General features: G+C 44.4%; 2 long non-coding RNA genes across 2 annotated transcripts; one reads left to right on the forward strand and one right to left on the reverse strand.

Annotated features, from left to right (window-relative positions):
* The first annotated feature begins 5,854 nt into the window (after positions 1–5,854).
* On the forward strand, positions 5,855–7,010 carry LOC119381485 (uncharacterized). Its single transcript, XR_007415235.1, has 4 exons — positions 5,855–6,133; positions 6,205–6,272; positions 6,337–6,391; positions 6,706–7,010. It is a non-coding gene; the product is annotated as an uncharacterized LOC119381485 (long non-coding RNA).
* Positions 7,011–9,365: 2,355 nt separating this feature from the next.
* On the reverse strand, positions 9,366–10,546 carry LOC125757316 (uncharacterized). The gene is made up of 4 exons (XR_007415236.1): positions 10,407–10,546; positions 10,082–10,299; positions 9,803–10,017; positions 9,366–9,385 (listed from the first exon to the last, which is right to left on the reverse strand). It is a non-coding gene; the product is annotated as an uncharacterized LOC125757316 (long non-coding RNA).
* Between the last annotated feature and the right edge of the window lie 729 nt (positions 10,547–11,275).

An 11,275-nucleotide genomic window follows, 5' to 3' on the forward strand; every position in this document is an offset into this window, starting at 1 on the left:
CTAGGCGCGGCCTCCTTTTTTTCGCGAATCTCTGTCACCCAGCGTTCACTTTCACCTTTAATTTCTGGCTCGAAAAATTTCTGTATTTTTCTCTAAGTATATTTCCAATATTTTGTTGACTTCGTCCTGCGGCCGCTTCTCCTTTTTTGCCCTTCTATGCTCCCGTGATGCTTCACGTCGCTTTTCGATCGCTTCCCGGATTTTCTTGTTCCACCAACTTCTTGGCTTCCTCTTTCCTTTCCAACAAATAGTTTTCTTCTCTTTCCCTATCTCCTTTCCTTGCCTAGTATTCTGTCTACTTCTTCCTCGACTCTGCGGCTACATTTGTTATTTGTTTGTCATTTAAATACAAGCTGTCAGACTTTGATTCCATGCTCTTATTTCCGGTTTCATATCCCATTTGTAATGTTATTCGTTTATGATCACTACCCAAGCTTTTAATCCTTTCCTCGTCTATTCTCATTTCTCTCAGTTTGTGATAAAGTCCTCCAGTCATGAGACAATAATGAATTGCTTGTTTCCGACTTCCCACGTGATCTGGCCGTCACATTTAGGCCCTGTGCTAAGCATCTCCAGACTATGTTGCTCGCAGAGATCTAGTAGATAACTTCCCATTGGTGTCTGAATATCCGTCAAAGTCATGTATGTGGGCATTCATGTCCCTTAGAAGGATGATTTCGGCCCCATTACCAATATATCCCAAGCAACGCTGGCCGACTGCCGACGATTGGCTGATCAATGGGAAATAATCGGCAGCCGACTTCACTGGCCACCAGGCATCCGAAAAGGGTCGGCCGGAGGCAACGTTTGCCGGAGGTGCGCTTCCAGCTACGTCAGCACTAGATCGGCTGTACGATTCGCGCCACCGTCGGTGGCCGAGTGAACGCCGAGCGCGCCAAACGTTTGTCGGCACTTGGTCGGCTGCACGATTCGCACCACCGTTGGTGGCCGAGTGAACGCCGAGCGCGCCAAACGCTTGTCGGGGCGACAAGTCGGCAACAAGTCGTGCCGGCCTTGGTTGCCGGCAGAGGATTCGAACAGCGTGTATTATTTTAGGGCAGCATAAAATACACTGCAGGAAGTGTAAACCACTCCTACAGTGTGATTTTTAAACATTACAAAAATCACCTGTGACACACAACATACTTGTGGTCCTTGAGCTGATTACACCAAGCGGTAGAGATTATTTGTGCGAACAATCCAAGTACATTATTGACTAAACAAAAATAATAGCGAGCCATTACATTCGTGCATGGTTTCTCCAGGCGTGCGTATCTACTTTTAAAGATTTTTTTCGAGACCATCATTCGCCAAGTGTGCGACAGTATTTATATAAATGGGCGTTAAACTAGGCTTTTGTTGTTGTTCGATGCTTAAAACGGACTCTAACAAAAATAAGCGTGAATGAAGCAACAGTGAACTTCTACCTCAAATTTGATGGCATAAATATTAAATCGTAAGATTTCATTCCAATTATTGCAAACTCAGTGGCTACAGTTAGTCAGTTTCAGTAGGTATAAGGCAGTGTAATTTGAAGGTCATAAATGAACTTTATTTAGATAGGCGATTACTTATTTTGCTTTTTCATGCAAGTAATGTCACCCGCTTGCAATAAACCGAGCTCACATAATACATTTATGTCATTTCTGAACTAAAACGGTCATTAAAAACCATTCTGTATAATCTAAAAGAAGCATTGCCTGTATACAGACAACATGAAGCATTAAAATTTTTGCGTGCTGCCGGAGCAGCGCTGCACACCCAAACAGTCTGTGGATAGAGAGACGCAGTGTTTTGTTCTAACAGCTAGTCCTTTATTTGCGCAATGTAATGAGTAAAAGTTCTCATCTTTCGCTGACGGATAAGTCAGGCAAGCGGAAATGCCATATATGCTATGTGAAAAAAACTCATCAAAAGGCGTGGCCGCAATGTAAGATTTTAGTATCAATACACGAACGATATATAAACAAGAAATATTCTTTCAAGGTTGGAACGAACACATAGCAATGGCAATCCACTGAAGACTCGTGCTGTGAAAAATAAAACGCATGAGGTGGAAAAGTGCGGGAAAGAAGAGGGTCAGCCTAAGGCCAACTAAAAGGAACCGCGCTGGAGTGAAAAGCACATTTAGGGAGCGTGGAGTGAAAAGCACATTTAGGAAAAGGGAGCGTGGAGTGAAAAGCACATTTAAAAAAAGAAGCAAAAAAACATGCGCTACTGCGGCCCGCGGCCCGGAAGGTCCCGGTGGGGAGAGGAAAACTTCTTTTTTTCTTTTTTTCCGCTGCTCTCCGGTTTTCTTTCTCAGCGTGGAGCCGCCTGCTCTTTCGAAGAAGCCGCACATCTGCAGGCCCGCCGTTAGTGCCCAGCAGTGCTTTCGCCGCCAAGATAAGAAAATGGGACACATGTCCGAAACAGCACCACTAAAGACTTGCGTTTGTCGAAATTTACGCGTGTACGTCCAGGTAGCAACAAATTTTCAGTCCAGTTAAAGCGAATTTATCTTTTTTTTTTATTGTGCAATGTAGTTACACCTTTACCTCCCACAGATAATAAGCTCTGGCTGAAACCAGGGAACTATGCAGTGTCAATCGGGCCCGCGACGCGGCGGAGGGGCAAGGCCTCTCTGTCCCGACGTGGGAGCGGCCCGCTGCGCGCTAATCGCGCGTACCGAAGGACTAAAATAAAGTTGTTCATCCATCCATCCATCCATCCATCCATCCATCCATCCATCCATCACTTTGTCAGAGGTCGCCTTGTATATGTTTGTGACATTCATCCTTTTAGCACAGCATTTCAAATAAAAATGAACCCTTGTTTTTAATAAAAGACAAAGCAGGTACACCGTAACCTACATTATAAAGAAGTTAAAATACTGCACAATTAGGATATCACTGCCTGAAGATACGAAATAATGCCAGTCAGAAGTCGCATTGTGGTCATTTTATACGTCTTGAAAATACTAAACAAAAAGATAAGCAAGCTAATATCATGCATGGAAATGCATGAGAAACATTCCGCGAATTTGTCTGATCTTCTTACTCATACGTATAAAAGAATCCCATATAATGGCGCATTTGCGGCGGGTAACGCGCAACGCGCACTGCTGTTCTGTTGGATCAGTGTTAAAAATGTTTACTTGTTCCGTTATTTCACAGAATAATAATTATCCATAGGAGCAACACGTGCTTAAAACTGGACGCTGTAGCTTCATATTTCTATGATTCTATGGACGCTGTAGCTTTATATTTCAAGGCGCATTACACAAATGCATAGCTAGCACCTCGCGGTAATCTGCCGTCGCCGGTGCCTCGCATGCAAAACGAAAAAAAGTAATAAAATTACATTGCTAATAGTAGACGCTTCACGTGCCGTTGACGATGTGTGTGGCTGACTGTCTGCGCAACGTGAGCGTACAGTACGTTTCTACACATATGAGAGCTTAATTATCAAGTCCCTTGCTGACATACCACATGGGACCAGGTGCACTGCTCGACACCGTTAGATTGATTTATATATTTGTCCAGCCTTACACCGGCTGCATAGAGTGATGAGGATTTGTCAGCAGAGCTCATCAATCTAACGCCGTTGCTATCGAAAGCAGAGCAAAATAACGCGACGTGGTGAAAAGTATTCGTCTGTGATCGAGTGACAAGTTGAACACTGGTCAATTTTACTTTGAAATTCAACATTTAGGTTTCGAGCTAACAAGCGCGAGCGCGTTTGGGCAGTATGTTGAGGAATAAGTCATGTAGTGTAGCTACAAAGGCGATGACGTCCTTTGGTCAAACAAGGAAAACAGCAATGACCGTCAACCACAGACGTAAGGGAAACTTCCGGCTAAGGAATAACATCGAGTTTTGCTCTGAACTGACTGAAGTTAAGCTATTATTCGGATGCTGACTAGACATGCGATGGCCATAATGGCGCATGCATTGACTCAATATGGAAGTTGGAATAACCTTGAGAAATCGCAAGATTTGAACGCTCTGGAGATCAATGTATTTGCCACCAGGAAGTACATAACGGATAATAAAGTGCAATCACGCGAATTTATGTCTAATGTGGCTTTACAATGGTCCATTTTGCCGCCGTGTAGAATTGACTGAAATAGTTCGCAAATGGCACGTTGACTGTAACCGACCATATACATTACACCATCTATTAGTAATAAACTTTATTGAAAATGAATTAATTCAATCTTTCTCCCATCGGAAAGGTTTTGGCTGCTTTATAGCGAGCCCAAAAAATATTAATTTCGTCACACGAATTGTGCAAAATAGAGATCTCGCGGACTGTACAACATTGGTGGAAAATTTCAGATGCGTGTTTTAGGGGCGCGAAAGCTCTAACTGATTATACGAAAAGCTGTATTGCGAAGTGATCTTAAAATCTGGCGTTCTTGTAGCTTATTACACGTCCATTTTTCTAAGAATGATGTCGCATTTGCAGTTCTGCTCCAATCAATAACACCAGCACTAAAGTTATGTTTGCTGTGCCTCAGTTGTCCTGAATCCAGCCGAATATTTCTGATGTGCACGTTAAGTATGTGAATAAGAAAAGGTACAATTACGGAGTTGGTTAGGATGCGGAATTTAAATGCCGAAGTTTTTCACCTGTTTCGCAAGAAACTTCAGAACCTTTAGCGATCGGGCCGCCGAGAATCCTCCGCCGCATTGTCATGAGCACCTTTCAAGCCTTATGATGACCTGTTATGATGAAGCACTTATATGCTCAGTGTACAGTGCTACGACATGAGTGCTTTTCAAGTGTACTGAGCGTTTACGGTTTCTGCTCGAAGCTCAAGAAAATGTCCGCCTTTGCATGCATTAGACGCAAAGCATTTGGTTGAACAACATCAATAAATGGTAATAAATGCGAGTACCGAACAGAAATTTAATTTTGATCGTGATACTATGGCGCGCTAGGCTCTATTAAAAAATCGACGATTTTGAACTGTCCACCGAAAATTGTGATCCCCGCCTTTTCTTTGAGCTTAGGTGGAACAGCTCGGTACTTCTGGAATGCTAGCACTGCTCACGCTTTAGCACGGTCGTGAATTTAAATATATGACTGATCTGATCGAGCCGCATGACCGAGGGAGGACATCAGATATAATGGTTACATATAGAAGTGTGCGAATATTAAACATTTGGAATATAGAATCGAATATCGTCATACTTGATTAGGTATTCGGATGCGTTAATACGAATATTTAAAAATGTCATCTATGTCCAAATAAACACAAAGTTAGCGTAAAGTGCGATAATTTTTACGGTCATAAGCTATACGTCCCTTGCAGAGCCAGAATTCGATAGTCCGCACATTCTGAAGAGTTTTAAAATTTGTACCTGATGCTCAGTTTATGGTTTTCATGTTAATTTGTTTTAATGTTAGGGTGCCAACGCTATTTTGTGTTAACAATGAAAACGGTTCAATTCAAATTCGATTCGCTTCTTGGACGCATTAGCGCTGCCCTAGAATGTTATTTCGCGCGCCTTTTTTTTTTTTCTCACCAGACAGAGCTGATATAAGCAACACGTGCGTTCCCCCGAAAAAAAAAAAAAAAAGTGGTGAGATGGGATTTTGCGGTTTTTGCTTTGGAGAGGGAGCACGCGCGAAAGCACACACAACATGCATCACATCCCTCTCCCAGAAAGAAGGACAAGTCCTGTAAAGAGGAACGGAATGTGTGAGGGAGCTCGGGCGTGCAAGCGGAACGCCGGACCCCGGACCTCTCGCGGTTTTTTTTTCTTCGTCACAGCGCAGGAGAGGGAAGCAAGCTCCGTGGCGTGCGTGAGTTCCCTTCCCGCCAAAATCGTAGCTCTTTCGAGCGAGGACGTGCTGAAACACTGCACAGAGACGGGCAAGCACTCAGAAGAATTTCGTTTGCCTTGATCCTGGAGGCGCGCGGCCGTCTCCCGCTGCCGAGGATTTGACGCGAACTCGTAAGTGACATTCTATTTCCTCGGTGTATCGCATGGTGAGTTTTGTCTGGCGACAAAATCAAATTTTATTTGCACAATCGATGCGTCAATCTGGTCGTCTCTTCTAGCTGGCATATCAGAAATGTTCAGGCGAACGGCAGTTATATTTGTCCGTGGACCCAATTAAGACTTCGTTGACGGGCAAATATGTAAGATTTTCTTGTTTTTTATTTGTGGCATCTTATTGCAAGACCGTGACCTATTTTGCTGTTTTCTCTAGGGAACGCTGCAACAAGGACTGGTGTGGATAGCGTGCTGCGCTGGTCTCGCCAACTGAAAAGAATTCTGGTAAGACGCATGCTTGGTTACAAAAGTCTCACGCAATTGCTTTTCACATTGAATTTGGTCGCAGGTGTGCTGTAAATGCCGACTGCACAATATGTGACTGGCCCGCGGCCGCTTTGAAGGTAAGATTGTGTTCTCATTATTCTATTTATTGTACCATTTGTTTTGCAGTGACATACGAGTCAACAATGAAAACCTCGATCCACCCTGTCTCCACATATTATCTAGTTTTTGCGCTGTGGAGCTTGAAGTACTTCTCAGAATTTCAGCACACTCGCATTTATTGTAAGTGCAGTGTTTTTCTATTTGTGCAACGACAAAATTATTTTGTTTAGTTGTGTGAATAGTTTCTAGACGCGACATGACTGTGCCAAGTCATGTCGTCAAGTAAATAGTCTACCTTTCTCACAGTATTATTCATTGTACTTTCTTTCAGTCTTTCCCGACAGAAGAACAATGCAAGTCTCACATCTCGATGAGGGTGGCGATTTACCGTCTCATATCTCGACGGTAAAACGTCGCATCTGCGTGCGTGTTCAGGGCCAAGAGCACGAGAACTGGCCGAAAGAAGGGAGCCAATCCAACAAGAATGCCGTCCGTCCTATATATATGTCAGCGCTATCATGCAGCGATCACATGGACTGTACGGTTGCGTTGCACAAGGCCTGATGCAAACGCTCCGTGCGAACAATGTTGCATGTAAAATTAGTGCACCTATGCAATTGCAAAATAAGCATCTAAAGAGAGGTAACTTATTTCACGTGTCTTTCTTTTATTGTGTGTTACATATTAACACGTTAATTAGTGCAGACCGTTCGAGGCGTTTAATTCCGTCTTACATGTGCACTCTGCCCGTAATTAATTCAGATAGAGTTAAACGCCTCTATAAACTGCGCGTTCACATTAAATACGACACGCACCAACACACCAGAAAAAAATTGATTGTTTTGTTAGAACACGCACAAAAAAAAAAAAGCAGAGCAATACTAGCGAGAAACGTCCGCAACCGACCTACGGCCGTCGGCAAATGGACGCTTATGTAATGTCGGGCCTTGGTCAACCCGCGAGCGGCATGCACTCGGCATCGTCGGCCACGGTGGACGGGCCTACATCGGGTGCCGACGCAGGCCCACATGAGGCCAATAAGACCGGCCCTACATTGGTTGCCAAGGTTGGGCCAACGACAGTGCAGTTGGCCAGCGACGTCAGGCCGACATTTTGCCAAGGATAAAATGTTGCTTGTATTCCCTACACTCTAAGCCAAAATCGAGTATTTGGGGAGTATTTCTGCCACACAACAATAATCGTCATCTGGCTTGCTCGCGTTTCCTTTCTTGAAAACCCAGCTCTCGTCACTTTCCTGTCAAGAATGCTATGTCACGCTGATAACGCGCGCGCCGTTCGTGACCGGAAAGTGCCGCGACCGCGGTGATAACGCGAGGAAAGCACGCGAGGTGGATGACGATTGTTGTTGTGTGACAGAAACACTCCCAAAATACTCGATTTTGGCTTAGAGTGTAGTATCCGCACTCATGCAATCCACTATCTCCTGATTCTTTTCTCTGTAGGCTACCCCTAGCCACATTTTCTTTCCACCTGCTGTGCCCATAACCAAATGCCATAACACGTATGTTTCAATCTAACCCATTTGGCTCCGCGGTGAATTAGCATTCCTACACTAGTACACTGTACTACAGTGGCTAGAATAGGGAAGTGTGAAGACCGCGCCGCCTGCGCTGACGCTCTCCACCGATGCCTCGACCGGCGCTGTCTAGGTGGCGCTGGTTGTAGCTTACACGTCGCTCGCTCGGCTCGCTGCAGCGAAGCTGCCATGTCAAGGCTGATTTGTGGCGGATATGGTTTTGTTTGCGCCGTAAATTTTTATTAGTGTCTCTACTATAATGCAGGGCGTAAGTGCCTCATAAAGAAATGAAATTTGTGGCAGATATTATCAAACATTATCATCGTATGGTATGACCGTACGCACAGTATCATAAGTGAAGCTTTACATCGTTCGTATACATCGCGGCCAGCTGAGCTTGCCACTGCTTGCGATCGTTCCTTGATGCTGAGAAATGTAGCTGATTAACATTTTGGGGGGATTGCCATTTCACAAGGTTATAAGCAACCTCAAGAAGCACGAAAAAAATATGCTACTATGATATTGATATCAATTTTTTTCATGTTGTTATACAGTATATCTAACATTTTGCATGAGATAGTTTTCAAGAACTTAAGTATTCTTGCGTATTCACAGTGGATCGGAGAGCATTTTACTCTTCTTACACAATTTATTTAAAGTTGGGGGAATCAAAGTAAGGAAGAAAGCTAGCACATGACAGGGTGATCCCAAGCAACATTTTATCCTTGGCAAAATGTCGGCCTGACGTCGCTGGCCAACTGCACTGTCGTTGGCCCAACCTTGGCACCCGATGTAGGGCCGGTCTCGGGGATTGACATTGGCCTCATGTGGGCCTGCGTCGGCACCCAATGTAGGCCCGTCCACCGTGGCCGACGAGGCCGAGTGCATGCCGCTCGCGGGTTGACTAATGCCCGACCTTACATAAGCGTCGATTTACCGACGGCCGTGGGTCGGTTGCGGACGTTTTTCGCTAGTATTGCTCTGCTTTTTTTTTCTTATTTTTTGTGCGTGTTCTAACAAAACGCATCAATTGTTTTTCTGGTGTGTTGATGCGTGTCGTATTTAATGTGAACGGGCAGTTTATAGAGGCGTTTAACTCTATCTGAATTAATTACGGGCAGAGTGCACATGTAAGACGGAATTAAACGCCTCTAACGGTCTGCACTTGTTAACGTGTTAATACGTAACACACAATAAAAGAAAGACGTGAATATAAGTTTTCTCTCTTTAGATCTTTATTTTGCAATTGTATAGATGCACTAATTTTCCATGCAACATTGTTCGCACGGAGCGTTTGCATCAGCCCTTGTGCAACGCAACCGTACAGTCCATGTGATCACGGCATAACGCTGACATATATAAATATAAAGACGGACAGCATTCCTGTTGGATCGGCTCCCTTCTTTCGGCCACTTCTCGTGCTCTTGGCCCTGAACACGTGCGCAGATGCGACGTTTTCTTCTGTCGGGAAAAACTGAAAGAAACAACCAAGGGCGTCCGCAGAACTTATTGCAGGGGGGTGCAGGGGGAGGGGGGGAGATCCGGCACTGACAGCTTTCACTGCCGCGACATGACGTGCAAGATTAATCAGTAGTGTGCAACGTGCAAAATTGGTTGAAAATAGAGAAGGCCGGGACCTGAGTGTGCTAATCAAGCTGTGTAGCTCATTGCTACCGCATAGAAAAATATTATCCGAAATTCCAGGGAGGGGCAGCTGCCCCCCCTTGCACCCCCCTCCGGACGCCCATGGAAACAACAATGAATAATACTGTGAGAAAGGTAGACTATTTACTTGACCAGTTGCACAGACATGTCGCGTCTAGAAACTCTATTCACACAACTAAACAAAATAATTTTGTCGCTGCACAAATAAGAAAAACACTGCACTTACAATAAATGCGAGTGTGCTGAAATTCCGAGAAGTGCTTCAAGCTCCACAGCGCACAAACTAGATAATATGTGGAGAGAGGATGGATCGAGGTTTTCGTTGTTGGCTATGTCACTGGAAAACAAATGGTACAATAAATAGATTAATGAGAACACAATCTTACCTTCAAAGCAGCCGCGGGCCAGTCACATATTGTGCAGTCGGCATTTACAGCACACCTGCGACCAAATTCAATGTGAAAAGCGATTACGTGAGACTTTCATAACCAAGCATGCATCTTACCAGAGTTCTTTTCAGTTGGCGAGAGCAGCGCAGCACGCTATTCACACTACAGTCCTTGTTGCAGGGTTCCCTAGAGAAAACGGCAAAATATGTCACGGCTTTACAATAAGATGCCACAAATAAAAAACAAGAAAATCTGACATATTTGCCCGTCAACGAAGTCTTGGGTCCACAGACAAATATAACCGCCGTTCGCCTGAACATTTCTGATCTGCCAGCTAGAAGAGACGACCAGATTGACGCATCAATTGTGCAAATAAAATTTGATTTTGTCGCTAGACAAAACTCACCATGCGATACAGCGAGGAAATAAAATGCCACTTACGAGTTCGCTTCAAATCCTCGGCAATGGGAGAAGGCCGCCTCCAGGATCAAGGCAAACGAAATGCCTCTGAGTGCTTGCCCGTCTCTGTGCAGTGTTTCAGTCAGCACGTCCTCGCTCGAAAGAGCTACAATTTGGCGGGAACTGACGCATGGAGCTTGCTCCCCTCCCTAGCGCTGTGGCAAAGAAAAAAAAGAAAACGCGAGAGGTGCGGGGTCCGGCGCCCCGCTATGGTAGCCCACGGCCGGCCGGTAGCCCCGCTGCACGCCCCGCCTCCCTCTTCGTTCCTCCTTTCAGGCCTTGTCATTCTTTCTGGGAAAGAGATCTCACCACTTTTTTTTTTTTTTTTCGGAGGAACGCACGTGTTGCTTATATCAGCTCTTTCGGGTGAGAAAAAAAAGGAGCGGGAAATTTCAACTGAAGCACATGCCTGAACATTTTAGGGCAGCGCTAATGCGTGCAAGAAGCGGATCGAATTTGAATTGAACCGTTTTCGTTGTTAACACAAAATATCGTTGGTACTCTAACATTAAAACAAATTAACATGAAAACCATAAACTGAGCATCAAGTAGAAATTTTAAAACTCTTCAGTGTGTGCGGACTATCGAATTCTGGCTCTGCAAACGACGTATAGCTTATGACCGTAGAAATTATTGTATTTTTACGCTAATTTCGTGTTTATTTGGGCATAGATGATATTTTGAAATATTCGTATTAACGCATATGGGCTATTCCCGAAGACCGAATCAAGTATGACGATATTCGATTCGATATTCCAAATGTTCAATCTTCGCACACTTCTATATTTAACCATTATATCTGATGTCCCCCCTTTGTCATGCGGCTCGATCAGATCAATCATATATTTATA

This window comes from Rhipicephalus sanguineus, chromosome 2 (assembly GCF_013339695.2).
Source record: "Rhipicephalus sanguineus isolate Rsan-2018 chromosome 2, BIME_Rsan_1.4, whole genome shotgun sequence".
NCBI classification, from domain to species: domain Eukaryota; kingdom Metazoa; phylum Arthropoda; class Arachnida; order Ixodida; family Ixodidae; genus Rhipicephalus; species Rhipicephalus sanguineus.